This window comes from Centruroides sculpturatus, unplaced genomic scaffold, assembly GCF_000671375.1.
Source record: "Centruroides sculpturatus isolate CEXI.00-Female unplaced genomic scaffold, Cexi_2.0 scaffold377, whole genome shotgun sequence".
Taxonomy (NCBI): domain Eukaryota; kingdom Metazoa; phylum Arthropoda; class Arachnida; order Scorpiones; family Buthidae; genus Centruroides; species Centruroides sculpturatus.
This window is the reverse complement of record NW_019384711.1, coordinates 420,227-426,898: the sequence shown is the minus strand read 5'-3', so window position 1 is coordinate 426,898 and position 6,672 is coordinate 420,227.

Genomic DNA, 6,672 nt, shown 5'->3' with positions numbered 1-6,672 from the left:
CCTTTATAATATATATTCACAGCCTCAGAGTTAATATGGCAGGTAATGTTTTTACGGTTTATCTTTCAGATAAGTAATAATCACAAAATTGAAACTGAACATACATATTGGTTATTCATTTCCACTGGACAGTAAAGTACTTTAATTTCTCAGAGCAGCCAATCTACAAAAAAAATTTTTAATATTTAAGAAAAAAAAACTCTCTTATAGAATAGAAATAAAATCAAAGAAATATTAAATAATAATTCTATACCATTACAAATACATTTTTATAAATTACAAATTTGAAACAGATGTAACAACATATAAATAATAACTTTATAAGAAATTTCATAAGAAAGGATTATTAACTTAAGACAATCATACATCTTATTTCACAAACAACACTTGACTACATCAAACAACACGAATAAATACAATGGATTAGAGGATGTTTATAAATGAATGGTGCAGTTTTAAAAATAATAAATTTATTTATTACCTTATATGGGCAAACCTTACAGCATAAGCAGTGGCAACTATCCAAGATTTTTATGCATTAATCACAATCCTTCAATATGTGCATCCATGGTCACACATCACACATCTACATGGTAATCAAATTCTTCCCATACACAGTGTAGCATGTCCAATCCAGCATTGGTGAAGAACATGATTAAGAAGCTCATGGACATTCCTGTGAACTTGGACAGTTGCCATTGCTTATGCTGTAAGGTTTGCCCATATAAGGTAATAAATAGATTTATGATTAATTTTTAAAACTGCATCATTCATTTATAAACACCCTGTATATTCACTACATCAGAAGTAAATAAACTTCAGAATATATAAAAGAAAACTGAAATGCAAAATTTTACAATTTAGAATTAAAAAAGAATATTTTAATTATGCTTTCTTGCAAGTTGTTATTTTTTTTTAATAGAAGGAAATATTCCATCCAAGTATATATTAATTTAATAGAATAAAAATTATAGAATATTTCCTCAAATAGCTTTCTTCTACTTTTGCATTTGTTGGATGAAGTTCTTACTTAATAATGAATGAATGTTAAAATAAATTTTAAAAAATTTTAACATAGTTAATGTCAGATTGTATAATGTATCATATAGCTGTTGATGGAGGAATGACTGCCCTAGAAAGTAAACAACAGTAAATAAATGTCATTAATATCATTACTGACTGTACCAAGAAAAAAAATATAGATCCTACAATATCTACAACACAGATTCAGGAATTAATTACTTAACTCTCATTCACTGCAGAAAATTAACATGGGTTACAAACCTTCAGTTGGCTTCTAAATAATTCTCTGAGATTCATCATATAAAAAGGAATTTCTGAAAATATATCTACTTTTGAGGGGTGGTGGTGGTTTCTAATATCTATCATCAATCAAAACATACAGTGACATACAAAACAGGAGAGAACTAAAGGTGAAGAATAAGTGTATGTATATATATCTAACAGGCATAAAACAAACTTGATGGGAAATTAAAATTTTTTTAAGTCAGCAGAATTTAAAGATTTTAATATGATTAAATAATGGGCTTAGCAAAGCATATTTAACAGAAATAGCATTGAAGGTAATGAAAATCAATTTGGATGATAACAGCACAGATAAATATTCCAAATTTACAATAAAAAGCATATGGGAAGACAATGGCAAAACAAACTAGTCCAAGCAATTGGAATCTTATTTTTTGAAAGGACTTTAACTGAAAATCCTTCAACTGAAAGGAGCAAAAAGTTCAAAAGGAATCTTGAGTAATGCTTAGTTTCACTAAAAAATTTATAAAAAATCTATCAAGCAAAAAAACCAATTATTGACTTTTTAAAAAGAGAAGAATTATGCATGAAAGTAAATGCTATAAAAGTTAAAAAAGTGAAGATACTCTATGGTTTAAGCTTCCTTATCAGTGATGAAGAGAAAGAAAATTTAAATGAATGTTTTTTCTTATCTGATATACAGTACTGTACATATATATCACAATATCACATTCTGTAAGATGTTTGTTTGGTTAATTTCTTTATTAAAAACAAGTTTCTTAAGTTATAAAATACATCATTTTTCCTTTTCATACTAGTTCTTAGTCTATATAACTGTTTATTATTATATAAACAAAAAGAACATATGTTAATTGTTGTTTAAAAATATTTAATTATGTAATATAAAAATTCAGTATAAAGTTTAATTTCTATGTATATTTACAAAATTTACAATTTTATCTATATAATCAGTTTTATTCCTTTAAGAAATAGAGAATTGATTAAAAACGTTAGTTAGTAATAATGTTTTTCAAATATTTAGCGTCATCCAATATAAAAAGATTTAAAATATATTATTCAACAAGTGTAAAAATAAATGTAGCTAGACAAATAAATTATTTTAAAAAAAGCTTTAATTTTACATAAAATATATGTGCATAATCATATATTAAATATTAACAGATTTTAAACATTATAATACTGAGAATAAAGGATAAATTTATAAACTGATACAGAAACTTAATGCTCTAAACTAATTTTTAAAAATAAAAATATTTCACCAAAAATTATCAGATATGTTTTTAATAAATTATTCTTAAAAAAGGATTTTATATTATTTCATAATCACAATATACAGTTAAAAAGGAATTTTACATATTATACATATAATGGTTTAGAAAATTCTAGTAATATACAATAACACACTAGAAAGTTCTAAATTAATATATCAACTTTAACAGTTCTTCCAAGACTATATTTTATTTATTTTATTTACAGGATACATTGAATTTTACAGCGCAATATGTATTTTATATATTCAACTTGAATCACAAACATTTGGCATAAAAAAAAAAGGCAAGGCACAGATAGGTACTAGTATGAAAACTGTTTTATGGTTGCAGTTATTACGAAAACAAAAATTTGCCAAATCTCAAAAGGTGATAAACTCTATAGAAATAAATTGTTTTCGGAAGGTTTCACTGAAAGAAACTCCCTTTATAATATATATTCACAGCCTCAGAGTTAATATGGCAGGTAATGTTTTTACGGTTTATCTTTCAGATAAGTAATAATCACAAAATTGAAACTGAACATACATATTGGTTATTCATTTCCAATGGACAGTAAAGTACTTTAATTTCTCAGAGCAGCCAATCTACAAAAAAAATTTTTAATATTTAAGAAAAAAAAACTCTCTTATAGAATAGAAATAAAATCAAAGAAATATTAAATAATAATTCTATACCATTACAAATACATTTTTATAAATTACAAATTTGAAACAGATGTAACAACATATAAATAATAACTTTATAAGAAATTTCATAAGAAAGGATTATTAACTTAAGACAATCATACATCTTATTTCACAAACAACACTTGACTACATCAAACAACACGAATAAATACAATGCAAAAAACATTGGACAACACTGAAAATTACATAGTCAATCATGCTAAGCCAATAAAAATTGCTAATGAAAATATGCATGCAATAATCATATCAATGAAATGGTTGACACACAGGATAATGACACCATTTAAAGCTGTTTTGGAATTTGATATTTTTTATTATGGTATAAAATAACACAAAAAGCAATATTCATATATGAAAATAAAATCTGTTTTATACTTGTGGGATAAAAAACTATTTTTATTAGACCTTTGTTTACATTTTGAAAAAAAAAATTTAATCATAGGCTGTTCACCCAATAGTCAACCAGCAGGTTGCATGATAATTTATGGCAGTCTACAACTGTGTTTTCATTTATTGAGAGCCTCACAAGTATGGCAACTGTGAAAGGATACGTGAGCTAAATAATAGGCATTCTGTAGAAAACACACAGCTGAAACATGAAGCCCTCACTGTCTTCTAAAGACCTGACAATGCCTCACTATATGGTCAACTACAAGAAAGAGTATTGTGAAATAATTTTTCCCATCATGAGTGAGGCAATCTGTTATTCTTACAGGTCATTGAGAATGGGGTCATCTTATGATACTTCCTCTGAAAACAGTTTGCCTAAACCTGCTCCAATAGACTAACCACTCACAGATTTCAGCTTACACAGCTGACTATTGGAAGCAGTCAGCAATAGGAGGCACCAATATCCTACTTATTTTTATTTAAAAAAATACTTAACCCAGTAATAAAATAAATCTCAAATTACAAGAGATGTACTCAGAGTCACTCTAAGTGACTATAAATGCTTTAGTTGCATTATGCACATATAAATTTGACTCTACTAGCAGTCTACAGATAAAAGAAGAAACACATCACATCAATAAATAGTTTAAAAACATGTAACTGGATAAAATGAAAATTCTTTGGACATAATAGAATAAGCTAAAATTAAAAACAAAGGGTAAAGGTTTCCCTGAAAAAAGGTTAATCCTTGATAGACTTCTTGAAACAAAAAAAAGTTAAAAAGAATCAAAGCAAAGTGTAAACTGGAAAGAAAGAAAAGTTTAAAATGAGCTAATTTGAACAGATGAGATGATTACTAGATTTAATTTAGATGAACTGTTATATGTTTAAAAGTTTTGATTTATAAATAGAAATCTTGTTATGAATTCAAAATAAAATTGAAATTATGATTTTCTGGAATTCTAATTGGAATTCTTAGTCTGATTTTCAAACAAATTAGAGTATGAAATCATCATCAAATATAGCAAAATGATACAATATACATTATTACATCTCATACATGGATGATATAAAAGTACAGTAGAGCATCGATTATCCGACCCCCGATTAACCATCACCTCGGTTAACTGACCGCGTTCTAGTCGGCAAATTCAAATGTCCGCTAGTGATNAATAATGGAGTAATTTATAAAATGATTAAAATAAAATTCTTCAATAAAACAATAATTTGTTACTACTTTATTTCATTGCTGAATTTCAAATTGTTTCATAAATGTCAAATTTTGTATAATACTATTTCTTTATCAATTACTGTATTTTCATGTATATAACCCAAAGGTTATCTGTATTTAAAAGACAATTTGAAGAGGGTATATTATGCAATGGGATTTATATACCAATTTTAAATTGTAATTGCACTCTCAAGTCAATTGCTGCTCACATAGTGAGGCAGGTTAAGAAAAGGTTTTATTTTCATTCAACTTGCAGAAAATTGATCAAAACATAGTGAAATAAATTGAAAGCATTTTTATTGAATATTATATCATTAAACTTGTACCAAATCTGTTTTATTTGAAATAGCATTTTCAATGTTAAAAGTTAAAGCTGTTGCTTATCCTGAAGTATGTGATGCAAAGATGGATAAATTTGTTCATTTCAAAATAACAGTACTAAGAGACTAGCACTTTTACTCTGAATGAATGATATTTTCCAGCTATCATTATGTTATTGGAATCAACACAAAATATTCATTAAATAAAAGATTAAATGAATTAGAATATATATACATGAATTCAAAAAAACAAAAAAAAAATATATATATATGAATTCACAGTATATATATCTCTTGAAACATTTGAAATTTTTTAATTATCACTGCCTGTTAAGCTTGCCAATATGCAAAGTTGATGCAGTTTTCCATTCCAACTTTTGACAAAAATTTTGGCAGCTTACATTTTTTTACTCTCAGTAATATCAAACTAATGTCCCCTAGTCTTTAGTCTGCTTTAACAAATATCCCAGAAATTGATTATTTTCTTGAGTATATACTATTTACAAGAGAAATAGACATCAATTTGAGAGTCAAGCAATTTAAAATTTTTCTATTTTATTTTTATTTTAAGAAGAATTTAAAAATTCTTCTTAAAATAAAATTATCATGGGTTTAAAATAACAGTCAATAATGATATTAATGGCATTACTACAATATTAATCTCATTCACTGCAGAAAATTAACATGGGCTTAAAATAAAAAAAAAATTTAAAACAGTCATAGTCTGCAATTTAAGCTTAAAATGGAATGTAAACAAAACACCAAACTCTTGCTGAGCTTATTATTACTTTAATTTCAAACGTTTTCAGCCCAATTCCAATAGGCCATCTTCAAGAACTATTCGAATACAACTTTCGAATAACTTTTAAATTTAAACTTTTAACATAAACTGTAACTATTAACTATTTAACATATTTTTAAATATCACCGTAAACCATTAAATATTTAACTAAAAAATTTTAACATATTATATGATAAACATAAATAATATAAAAAATAATAAAAATATATAAAAAAATATAAAGCTTACTATAACAAAAATATACATTAAACCAGTAATACACAACTGCCATAATTTTACGGGTTTTTAATCCCCATTTCCTTTTCTATTATGTACTTCCATGCCGTTGGAAGAGCATTAGCATCCTTGGCGTTTAGACACTTGCTATTTATCTTACTCTTATAAATCTCCATTTTTTCTATGCCAAAGGCAATAGTCGGAGAATGGACCGGTTTAACAATTCGTGCCTCATCCCATTTAACACTTGCACCATCTGTTTGCGCCATGATTGCCAAGATAGTGTTGTTGTTCCCTTTACTAACGTCATACATATGCTCCTTTAAACGAACCGCCAGGTTTCTTGTAGTGACGCCCACATAATCTTTTTCTACTCCTAATTGTTGATTTTCAAAAGGAATTCTATAAACCCCAGCTTTTTCCTTCATTCCTATCTTGTCCTTATCATTCCTTAGTAACTTGTAGATGT